General features: G+C 33.4%; 1 long non-coding RNA gene across 1 annotated transcript; it reads left to right on the forward strand.

The window, feature by feature from the left end:
* The first annotated feature begins 207 nt into the window (after positions 1–207).
* On the forward strand, positions 208–1,753 carry LOC148696672 (uncharacterized). Its single transcript, XR_015962005.1, has 2 exons — positions 208–450; positions 1,219–1,753. It is a non-coding gene; the product is annotated as an uncharacterized LOC148696672 (long non-coding RNA).
* Positions 1,754–13,637: the final 11,884 nt, after the last annotated feature.

Here is a 13,637-nt window from a genome sequence, read left to right on the forward strand (position 1 = left end):
AATAGACGCCGTTGAGCATATAGTATTTAGTTAAAGATCCTGTAAACATTGTTGTAGTTAGGTGAAATTTAACGACTGCTAAATAATAGGCAATTGGTAACGCTTATTTAAGCGTTCAAGTGATGAATTCTTTTAATAGGTCATTTAATTACAATAATCTTAAAACCACTTTAAATATGCATTGAATTTGTTTATAGATATACCGATAATATTATATATAACTCCTCTCATTTGTAGGTTATGATATCAATATCGATGAAACGACCAGCTAGTATTATTGAATCCAAGGGCTTCGGTGAATCAATGACACATACATTGTCGGCATTTTATCCATTCGACGAGGCAGCAGATATGACACTCACATGGCCCTTCATATGGAGCTAAATATACATAGTTATGTAAGCAGTAGTACTCCATCACCATCATTCATACCTGCCTTTTGGAATTTCTGTAAGATGATCTCTCTCTCTCTCTCATGTGTTCCTCTATGTTATTACAAGAATCCTATCACTTTTGTTTTGGTTTCACAATCACAATTAAAATTAGGGTTTCATGATTCCCCAACTATTCGATCGATTTGAAAATGTGAAGGCATATATCATTCTTGGCCCTGCATCATCATTTTTTCGCTTCCACGTACTTTTGATTCTTAAATTTCCTATTATGCATCATATCATGAACCAAACAAGTTAGTACTCACTACAACAATTTATAACATATATTTATATATATATATATATATATATATATATATAATATCTTTGTGTATTGAACATTTTACTAAACTTTATTCTGAAACAAGTTGTCTGCCATCATGTGAAATTTTTCTACTTATATTACAAAGAAAAAAACGAAATCATGTGAGCTTTTTCTTCAAAGAACAATGCTTCTTGCATAACATGATAACAAGCAAACAAACAAAAAGGGTATGTAATTCACATGTTGATGTAGGTCAAGAAGGAGGTCCTTTTTTACGAAGAAAATTTAGGAAATGAATTCGACTCAAGATTAAAATTGTAGTTGTTAACTACATTGCAAAATATAAAGTTGGTACAGAGGAAAAGGAAGATGATAGAGAGAAAACCAGAGAGATTGTATTGATTGAATGAATAAAATGTATACAAATGAACTTAAGGAAATGATAGTTGTACAATCCCTTATATAGCCATATAACCTACTTACAATAATACCTCTCTAACTATATTTCTGTTATATCAGTTATTATTCCCCCCTCAAACTAAACTTGGAGGATCCAAGTGAAGTTTGAGCTAGCTATGTATTTGAGACTGATCTGGAACTACGAAACGAAGATGTCTGCACTGCTTCAACCCCTGTCGCTTGCAGTTTGGAGCAGTGTATGATAGTCTGGAGTTGTTGACATTAAGGTACTGTGTGACTGGACCCTTTTTTGGAACCTCTGATTTGCTGCAAACTGGTGACGTGCTTCTTGAATTTCCCACAGATAACTAGCAGAAGCAGTAAAGATCACACCACCAATAGTCATAATCTCAATCCGAAAAAAAATGAAGAAGAAAGAAAGAAAAAGAAACTAATGAAAAGCAAAAGGGAAAAGGAATCGACCACCAGGATCCATGGCATGAGCCTGGTGGCTCTGATACCATGTTAACTACATTGCAAAATATAAAGTTGGTACAGAGGAAAAGGAAGATGATAGAGAGAAAACCAGAGAGATTGTATTGATTGAATGGATAAAATGTATACAAATGAACTTAAGGAAATGATAGTTGTACAATCCCTTATATAGCCATATAACCTACTTACAATAATACCCCTCTAACTATATTTCTGTTATATCAGTTATTAGTAGTCAAGGTTCATCGTTTTTGTTAGAGATTCTACATCGAGAGTTTGACAAAATAAATTACGATGTATTAACAAATGACTTCATTATTACACCGAGCATTTTAAGATAAAATCATATATATTCATGTTGGATGAGCAGATGGTTAAGTTGGAGACAATATTTGTGATGGACCATTTGGCCCGTCTCTTTGAATCTTAACATGGTGTCAAAGCAACTACTAGGTTTATCTTAAACTTAAATGACCAATGTAGAATTGGTAGCATGCGTAGAATTGGTTGTATGTGTGGCCCACTAAATAGTGATCTCACGTGAGAAGGCGTGGTTAATGCATCTATATTATTTGTAGTCAAAGTTCATCATTTTTGTTAGAAATTCTACATCGAGTGTTTGACAAAATAAATTACTATGTTTAACACAAATGATTTCATTATTACACCGAGGCATTTTAAGAGAAAATCATATATATTCATGTTGGACGAGCATATGGTTAAGTTGGAGATAGTATTTGTGTTGGACCATTTGGCCCGTCTCTTTGAATCTTAACATGCTGTTAAAGCAACTAATAGGCTTACCTTAAACTTAAATGACCAATGCAGAATTGGTTGCATGTGTAGAATTGATTGTATATGTGGCCCACTAAATAGTAATCTCACGTGAGGAGGCGTGGTTAATGCATCTATATTATTTGTAGTCCAGGTTCATTGTTTTTGTTAGAAATTCTACCTCGAGAGTTTGACAAAATAAATTACGATGTATTAACAAATGATTTCATTATTACATCGGTGCATTTTAAGATAAAATCATATATATTCATGTTGGATGAGCAGATGGTTAAGTTATTTGGCCTGTCTCTTTGAATCTTAACATGGTGTCAAAGCAACTACTAGGTTTACCTTTAAACTTAAATGACCAATATAAAATTGGTTGCATGTGTAGAATTGGTTGTATATGTGGCCCACTAAATAATGATCTCACGTGAGGAGGCGTGATGAGTAAACCATTACAGCTTAAGTTAAATGATTCGATTTCTAATTGCACCTAGAGGTGTTTAAATTGTGTGTAATATGATATGATTAATGATGGACCCATGGCCAATCTATAAAATCTTAGAGTTTCAGCTTAGGTTCATCATTCGTGTTAAATAAAGTACATGCATTGTAGGAGGTAGATTCTCTGCACTTCCATTTTTCGTGCTCTTCTGTTTTGTGTGGTTATGGTTAAGTCACGTCAATATTTTATATTGTTTTTTTTATAAAGATAATAAGACAAAAAAAAAGGTAATATAAAATGTTAACGTGACTTAACCGTGACCACACAAATAAAAAGGTACGGAAGAGTACGGAAAGTAGGAGGGCAGAGAATCTGCTTTCTGCATGTGGTATCTCTCAGTACATGTATGCATTTATATATCTAGGATCGATGTATGTAGCATACGCATGTATCATCTAGCTTTATCAGGGTAGCTTGTACTCTTAGTTTCTCATTTCTCATCTATCAATCAACAATATATCTAATTTGTCTTATTTGTTCTTTCCCATGTGGATTCAAGGATCTCCTAGTTGAATACGTATAGTTATTGTTCTAGTTTGGCTTTTATCATGCGTAACATATGTAATCTGATTTTTAGTTTTTGTTTTTATTTTTTAAAACATCGACAATACAAGGAGAATTTATTGATATTGAAAAAAAGATACACTCAGACATAACGGATATAAATATAACCTCTCATAATACAAGAAAAAAAGAATTAAAAAAATACATGAAAAAAATTGGAATTGAATCATTAATTTGATGGACAATAATAAACCGCAAATATGAATTTCTGTGCATAGTTTACCTAAATAGGTTGCAACATATTTCCAATGGTCCTTTTCAAAACCTAGCAGTTAATTTGGTTTCAACATAAACTACAACAAACATTCGGTGTTCAGGCTATCTTTTTCTCTGTTTCTTTTCCAACTTATTGTGTGGTGTTTGATGAGAAGTGAAAGAGGATAGCAGCAGATATTGATCATTCACATACACTTGTGAGTTCTGAGACAGTACTGACTACTGAGACGGGAAAATAACCAGAAACAAGGTACACATGGGGTATCAAATATCACTACCCACATGGCTTTGCCTACAGAAGGCATCTTCAACCCAGAGATAGTGTTAGGTACGCGGTTGTTGCAAAGTCCAATTCCCTCTATCACTTGGTCTTGGATATAATATATGTACTAGTATAATATAATTGTTTTCCCTATAGTTTCAAAATTGATTGCTTTTAAAATGCAGATATGTCATTTTTGATAGTTGTTAATGAATTTAATCTGCATATTTTTTTTCTCTATCTGATTGATTCATTTTACATTGACGTTAGGTTAGATTCCTTAAACGTGATGAGACTGATGAAACTCACTTGATCAGGAGGAGTCAAAGCTCAGCATTGATTAATTATATATGTCGATAGTTTTGTTGATTAAAGCACGCGCATGCAATTAAGCAGCGTAGAATGATCCTTAATCTGCGTTGTCTCTGACAAAGCACATCTCGAAGAAACAAAGAAGGAAAGAAAAAAAAAGACTAGCTAGAAGATATGACTAATTTTTATTTTGATAAAATCTCTTTAAAATTATTCAAGGTTGTATTCAGAAAAGAAGCACGATGATATGTGTGTGTGTGTGTGTGTGTTTACATTTTCAATCTCGTTGCATGTTCAACTTTTTTACTTGATTGAGAATTGTTTTGCTTTTGGAGACGTATCTAAGTAGAGCCAGTATGTTCTAGTGCTTCCAATGTTTTATTTTGTCTATATATATTATATTAAAGACTTGGTATGCATGGTATTTGGTGTCAATAAAATAAATGTATTTGTATATGCTTTTGTCCACATATCTATTTTATTGACACGAGACATAATTCGTAATATGTAAGTTGTTTTTATATTATATCTACAGGACCATGGTTATGCACAGGAGCTGTTTAGATCTTCTTGGTAAGATTATGGATCAAGAAGAAAATTAAATCATTTTATTATCCATCTTTTGCTTATGTGTACACTTGGTTTGTGCTCCTGCAGGCAGCAGAATCCAATTTTTTTTGCTAATGCCCTCATGTAACAGTTAATGTATATGTTAATTCTTTTATACATGGATCCTTTTATCTTGTTATCTTGTTTTTCGTGATCTAAACCAAAACAAGAGACAAGAAAACAGCTACGTACGTAAATGCAAGAAATCTGGATCCATCAATATTAATTAAATTTTTAAATCCTTGACCCCCAAAAGAATATTCTGTAAGATACAAATTATATAATGACTGGTGAAATTGCTCATTCAGATCGTTTATAGAATCGACATGCATCAACGAGGTGGCTTGCCCGATCGCAATCTGAGTTCAAAATATTGCTCTATAGTCAAAAGCTAACTGCTCTCCTCCAAAAGGCTTAATTAGCTTAATCTTCGTCTCCCTACTCATTGACTTATTTCTAGGGCCACTAGTTGACTTGGTCAGCTACTTCTCTGAAAAGATTCATGTCATATTGTAAAACTATTCATTAGCATTTGTTTAATGATTTTGATTGACAATTGAACAACGTAATATACGTGAGAGTACGTGTTGTATATATGAATAAGATCATATTCTAATTATGTTTTATCTCTCGCTTCACTCGTTGATTCTTTTTTATGGGATAAATAATTGACCCGACATCTTCTTTTTTTCCTACAATATTCGATGTTGTGAGCCTGGAAAATCAAACATTGTAAGAGACTAAAGACATAGGTTAAAATCAGTCACGCCCAAAGGCCAATGGTCTCAACTTATTCATGTGATTAAAATTCTATATCATTTCATTCTAAGCTGTAAAGTAGAAACTTCACTACTTGAATCAGGGTACAAAATGTTTGCCTTGGATAGCATATATAAACGAACACTTCCAAAATATTTCTCGACCGTGACAATATAACTAAACGAAATGTTCAAATTCAGTTAGATGGCAATCAAAGAACGAATTGTCCTTTTTGTTTAATTTCAGCCTAAATATATGCATTGACAAACTTGCAAGTGCATTCCTAACGTAAGTCATTAATCATGCCGGACAAATTGGGATTCTTCGATCCTTGGATTAAGGGCAGACTCCATCTGTGCACTGTGTCTCAGTGCACAACGACATGAATGGTCGCCAAATAGGACAAGTCAAAAGAAGCAGCTGATCATGTCGTGAAGTTGATCGGAATCAGTTTTCTGGCGTTTTCTGGGACATATATACCAAGTTTTTTTTTTTTTTTTTTTTGACTAGAGGGTTGCATATTAATTGTTCCTAGGAATTATTTGAAATCATATAATATCTTTCTCCACCCAATTTAAATTTTAAATATGAGACATCCTTTTAAACCTATTACATAATTACTATAAAGTACAAGATGTTATTAACAATAAAACTAAATTTTATCAATAACCCACACCCAATAGTCAAACTCTTACTATCACCAATCTTTCTTCTACGAAACTTAGAAAGAAACAAATAAATTAGATTTGTGACTGAATGCCTCACATAAATCACAAGTCCATGAAGGCATATGCCACTTCCCAGTCCATCCTATAGAAAACTGAGTCAATCACTCCAACGTCAAGGCAAACAAGACAGAAGATGGAGATTATGTACTAGTTTTTCTTTTTCTTTTTTTTTTTTTTTTTTTTTTTTTGGGTGTGAAAGGAAGCGATAGTAGATTCATTGATTGAGAAACTTCATTACATAGTTTGAGATACCATAAGCCATATCAAGGCAACGCACATTCTTCCAAGAGTAAATCAGAAATAAATAAAGGAGGAGAAACATCCCGTTCACACTCCTGACTCAAGGAGAGACCAAAACGTGCTAGCCTATGGGCAATAGAGTTGGCTTGGCGGCAGATATGGGTAAAAATAGCTTTAGTGATTGATGGAATTAACGCTTTGATATCTTCTATAATCTGTCCAGTTGGGGATAATTAATAGACGACACCTTAGATGCTTCCACAATCTAAAGCGAATCACTTTCACAATTGTTAAGTTTTGAAAACCCCTATTCGCCGTCCATCTCAAGCCTTCTCTAACCGCTATTGCTTCCGCTTGAAGTAGAGAAAACACGTCCACAAAGCACCTACTTCTTGCTGCCACAAAATTGCCAGTGTCCCCACGAATAATAATACCAAAACCGGCCAACTTCTTTTCTACATTCCAAGAACCGTCAATGTTCATCTTGGGCCTCCCCGTTGGTGGTGCAGTCCACTTTGCTTGAAGTGGAGACTATGTACTAGTGAAAATTGGTAAGCACAAAACCAGGTTGATGATATTTATGTAAATATTCATAAAATTAAATTCAAATGGCAAAGAGCATAGGCACCTACAGAAAAATTATGGGTTATTGCTATAAAGTGGTAACAAGTTAAAGGAAAAAAACATAAACTTTTGGATAGCGATTTTGACACTCATCTTTAAGTGTTTTGCACTCAAAAGGAGGAGTGCAAGAGATTCGATCGACTATAAAAATCACCGGCCAAGTTTTTTCCGAACATTGTAACAAAGATTTAAAGCCGAATGTCAATAGAAAAGCTGTAATCACCATAAAGGATACAATGAAGAGAGTAAAATTGCTGATGGAATTGGCAACAATATGACCGCAAAGGGTGGTGAGGCAGACATCAAACTCAGTAAAAACCAAAATTAGGGATACATAAATTAAATCTAAATCATATTGATTTGGTTATTCTACGAGAGAAGAAGTTATCCACAAATTCAACAAGAAAGAAGACAAATTCAACAAGTTAGTAGTATGGGTGTAAAGATAAGTTTACATATTGAATTAAGTTTGTGAGGGTATTTTAGGTAGTAAATTTGGATTTCAAAAAATATTGGTAGTTTAATTAAAAATATTATGGACGTAGAAAATAAATTAGGTGTAAAGAAAGATTATATGGGTTCAAATAAAATTTTCCATTACTTTATTTTTTTTCTCAGCCATAACAATTGTGTGTATGAAAAAAAATCACATAATTGTAAATAATCAGTAACTTAAAGTAAGATGATGAATGTAGGACGAGTTTAATTACCTTTTAGCTTTTCATCTTCAATTCTACTTCCGATGACCAAATTGTATATACTTTAGCATTACCCTGTTACTAATATACTTTAAAAATCATATATATTAATTATATTGTCAACTCATATTATAGCATATAAAATAATATGTTATATACTAAGTGTTTTTGGTACACGTAGAATTTTCTTCGTTATAGAATCGACCTCGGTAAAGTGTCAGTCCGCTGCTTGTGCTTGACCAAAATCCACGTCCTTTTTTATATATGAATATGATGTATGATATCTTCTAGATTAAACAACACATTTAGCTAAAAATTAATGTTTATCCATTTTTGTAAAAAAATAAAAAAATAAAGTATCGAACCATACTCATTTTATCCTTATATTATTAACTAGATGATCATGCATATGTCATGAGATTCGTATGCAATGACGATAATATAAAGATTGTGCTATTTTTTATTTTTATTTTTTATACATTCATCCGTTAATTTATATCATTTAATTCTCTTCAATTTATTAAGTAGATGGTCGAAATTAAGAGATGTGTAGAAGATAAAAAACAATGTGTGGATAATACCACCTTAATATAATCGGAGGATTGAGAGAACAAAAATTCAGCACTTATTTCATAATTGTTGTAATTGAAGTCTCATGTTGAACAACTACGCATGAATTTATAAGACTGAAAACAGAAACGAGTAAGACTAATGACAGCCTGCCTTTTTCCCGATACTTCACTTCTTTCAACCCTACAAACAGACCCCTTTCCCTGCTTCAGCGGCAGCCCACCCCATTTCTCATAGATTTCATCAACTGATCCCGTTATTTCACACCAATTTCATGGATTGCCTATATTATATTTATTATACATATTTTTATTATAATAAGACAAGGCATGGAAAGGTTTATGCCTCTCAACGCTACGCCTCGTATTTTGAGACAAAAATACCTCTACTTACGCTTTCACCTCTGAAAATATTCGTATCAACTCATATAACTTCAAAATAAAATTGACGATAGGGATCAACTTTTCCGATTTAACTAGGTTTAGCTACATGTAAACAAGAGATACACCATATCCAAATTTACAACTATTTATCTTAACAAACTCCGACCTTGAACGTCTAACAAATATGTTGACTGATTCAATGTTTGTGATTGATTAAATATTCTTCGGGTTCACAACCCTCATCGTCAATTAGTTTTTGAATGAAGCCTCAATTTTTTTTACGATATCATAGTAGGTTTGTCCACATGTGATGAAGCCTTCGCCAAACTTAAATTGTCCACAAGATTCACGTAAAAAAATGTTATCATGAAAAAAAAAGGAATCCAATTTTATAGTAGTATCAAATGAGATTTAAATGATTAGCTCGTTGTAAAATTTAGCCCACTCCGTTACTTTTCAAAGTGGATAATATTGAAGACCTTAAAAAAATGAGAATCAAATCAGATATCTTTTACATTAAAAAATAAACAAACAACAAACTTTCTATGGGCTAATAAGGAGTTAGATTACTCAACCTAGATTTAATTAGTTTTAAAAGTGAATTCTTAACTTACTTTAATTGTGAACTAAAATAAATTAAGTGAACAGAAAAAACAAAAGTATCTGGTTGGTCCCATGTAAAGAAAAATTTGACATATCATTCGTCTACTAATATCTTTTCTATGTAGTAGGTTAAGGTACTAAATAAAATACTTACCTTTTTGTATTTATAAACGGTATTAGGGACATGAATTCAAACACAAAGCTTTTGTGTCTAGTAATGCTCTTAATTACTTGGGTAATAAATATATTTTGCCTGATGAAATACCTTAAAACGTTGAGAAAGATAGCTGGTTGTGTTTTTCTGCTCACCAAGAAAAATTGATCATTTTAGCATATCAACATGTTGCTAGATTAATGTTACGCAAATTTATACGAGAATCAAGTGGGATACTAGTTGGAGAGATGATCAAAATACAACTATTTCTGTTAAGTTTGGAGAGATATGGTTAAAGATATGTTGTCCAACCAAAAAAAAAAAAAAGCAAACGTTGTCGGCAGCGGTTGGGATTGGTAGGGCCAAGCTGCCGTACAGAGGAACGGTCAACCGTCGATCACTGGCGGGTCCAGCTAACTAACACCAGAATATACCACCACGTCTCCCTAACGTGGCAACTGCCATACCCGACAGTTACCGTGACTTCGTCGTCTCTGTCTCGGTTCACGTGTAGGTCTGCAAACCACATTCAACAAGCTTTCTTTTCAGTCAAAAAGCTTTCATTTTCAGCGCCAAAAAAGCTAGAAAACAGAAATTAAAAAGAAATTCATTATATCAGTTTTTCAAATTAAATAAATGATACTTTTATTGCGTTTATATCATCATTCTAATAAAGATGAAATTCATCTATATTGGTGAATTTTATCTTTGTTAATAAGATACTATAAATATGGTATGAAAAATGTAATAAGTGTAATTACTCTTTTTCAACGCTTGGCCGACTCATAGAAAGAAGGAAGAAAAAGATAAATTTGATGGGTGAGAGATTGGTTTGAAAAGGTTTTGAATACATCGTTTTTGTATCACGTATCTTTAATTGTGATAAGTTATGCATACATGTTGATTAGTAACTCTATCTCATTTGATATGAGTCATATGTTTTACTTATCACTAGCATCTTGTCATACGTATACGCGTGACAATTGACTTTTTTATATATTTTTATTTAAATAATTAATTTACATATTTTTAAAAATTATTAAAAAAGAAGAAATGAATTAAAGATGTGAAACCATCCACTAACATGGGAGTTTTTGTTTTTATTTTTTTTTTCTATAATTTTAAATATTAAATTCATTCAAAATAAAAATATGGTTAAATACTTTAGTTTCTTTTGGTTCAATTGTAATTTATGAAATTCCTGAAGGGCAATTTATAATATTTTGAATGTTTCACCAATTTAGAGTGCTCACATTATATATATAGATATCACATAGCACACCAATGTAATTTAAATAAGTGACCTCTCCTAGCATTACTTGTTGGTTTATAATATTCTTTTGTTTTGAGAATTGTTATCGACACTCCAAAAATCTCATTTTCCATTTCAAACTTTTTATAATTAGAAAGAAAAATACACTTGTAAGGAGTGTAGAATGATATTTTTGAAGTGCTAATAATAGTTTCTGTCACATCCTCGCCCAGGCCCCCACCACATCCTAGGTTCAACTTCACCGTAGCACAATATTGTCTGCTATGAGCCTCTACCACACCCTCACGGTTTTGTTTTTGGGAACTCAGATGAGAACTTCCTAGTGGGTCACCCATCCTGGGATTACTCTCACGTGAACTTGCTTAACTTCAGAGTTCCTATGGAACTCGAAGAAATGAATTAAAAACGCAAAACCATCCACTAACATGGGAGTTTTTGTTTTTATTTTTTTTCTATAATTTTAAATATTAAATTCATTCAAAATAAAAATATGGTTAAACACTTTAGTTTCTTTTGGTTCAATTGTAATTTATGAAATTCCTAAAGGGCAATTTATAATATTTTGAATGTTTCACCATTTTAGAGTGCTCACTTTATATATATAGATATCACATAGCACACCAATGTAATTTAAATAAGTTACCTCTCCTAGCATTACTTGTTGGTTTATAATATTCTTTTGTTTTGAGAATTGTTATTGACACTCCAAAATCTCATTTTCCATTCCAAACTTTTTATAATTAGAAAGAAAAATACACTTGTAAGGAGTGTAGAATGATATTTTTGAAGTGCTAATAACAGTTTCTTTCACATCCCCGCCCAGGCCCCCACCATATCTCGGACTCGACTTCATCGTAGCACGATATTGTCCGCTATGGGCCCCTACCACACCCTCACAGTTTTGTTTCTGAGAATTCAGATGAGAACTTCCTAGTGGGTCACCTATCCTGGGATTACTCTCGCGTGAACTTGCTTAACTTCGGAGTTCTTACGGAACTCAAAGCCAGTGAGCTCCCAAAATGTCTCGTGCTAGGTAAAGATGAGAATATACATATAAAGGTTACAGGATCCTCACCCCGGGGCGATGTGGAATGTTACAATCCACCCCTCTTAGGGGCCCGACATCCTCGTCGACACACATACGGCCAGGGATTGGCTCTGATACCAAATTGTCACATCACGGCCCAGGCCCCCGCAACATCCTGGGCTCAACTCTACCGTAACACGATATTGTCCGCTTTGGGCCCCGACCACGCACTCACGATTTTGTTTCTGGAAACTCACACGAGAACTTCCCAATGGGTCACCCATCATGGGATTGCTCTCGCGCGCTACTCGCTTAACTTCGGAGTTTCGATGAACTCCGAAGCCAGTGAGCTCCCAAAAGTTCTCGTGCTAGGTAGAGATTGGAATATACATATAAGGCTTACAGGATCCATTCCCCTGTGCGATGTGGGATGTTACAATTTCCTTTGTTTTTTGTTTTAATATTGTGGGGTTATAAAGACAAAACTACAGAAAAGTGAAGTAATTTTTGTACCATTTATGTTGGTGGGCCCTATTTTTAATAAAGATATGATGCAAATATAGTCCAAAAGGGTAATGTTTGGAAAAACTAAATTTAAAGATAAAATTTACAAATTAAATAATATATCATCAATAGGAATTAGCACATTTATTAACGGTTAAGTAATAAACCAATCATCAACTTCCATGTCATTTAATTTACAAAATTTTGTCACTAAATTTAGTTTCTTTAGCATTACCACTGTAAAAATGTGATAAGAGTAAAAAGACATTAAAAAAACAAGACCAAGAAGAAATTTATCCCCACCTTTCTTCTTCCCAACTAAAATCCATCCCTAATTAATCGTTCATCTGTTAACCCTCATAACAAAAAATATTGATGAGATTATGACAAGTCATAGAGTTAGTTAAGCAAGGCTGTTAGATTGTTTAAGTTTTGAGTACTGTAGCACTATCAACGACTCCATGATTTTCAGAAAACTTGGTCAATGAAATTCAATCTTCTCTCTCTCATTTCTTCAATCTTAACATGGTACCATTTCCGTAATTAAATTGCTTTTGTAGGATAGGTATTTGTTACCGAAAATCTGATAGTTTGCTGGTGTTCGATGAACATTTTCCGGTTTAGTGATGATGCTGATAGCTTAAAGTTTTTGGGATTTTGTCCAAGATGGTATCAAACAGCTCCGACTATAATTACATGAGATTATCAGTTCCAAACCTCCAAAGTCCAGACTCTATCCGTCACTTATCACTTATCACTTATCACATTTGTCTCTCTACGTACATTGTAGACCGTATGATTAGCTGGTTCAAGGCGCAGTAGTTTATCAACAAACATGACAAGAAGCTGTATGTAATAGACTACGTCTCCTTGTTTCGTGGAGCAGTTCTCCAATAATTAAGGTCCGTAATGACTTTAGGGTAAGACCATTGTACGTACGTAGTTTCAAGTTGGTTGCTTTAAGTTTCTAACCACCTTTCACTGTCAGCAGCACCTGATGGAGCCACTTCAGACACATATATTAATTTATACAGAAAACCCTAGGGTTTCTTTTACTCCTTTGGGCCACAATGTACCATTCGCCAATTGGTGGGTTTGACTTCGCATCCCTAAGGTCACGGAATTGTGACTACCATGCCTCTACGTCTCCTACCAAAAAACCCCGTGCCTCAAATGGTAAGCTCTGATTAATTTCACATTTTTTTTACGTGGACAAGAATACTAATATATATAGTC

The sequence above is a fragment of the Pyrus communis genome, chromosome 5, assembly GCF_041283825.1.
Source record: "Pyrus communis isolate YQ-2024b chromosome 5, ASM4128382v1, whole genome shotgun sequence".
NCBI classification, from domain to species: domain Eukaryota; kingdom Viridiplantae; phylum Streptophyta; class Magnoliopsida; order Rosales; family Rosaceae; genus Pyrus; species Pyrus communis.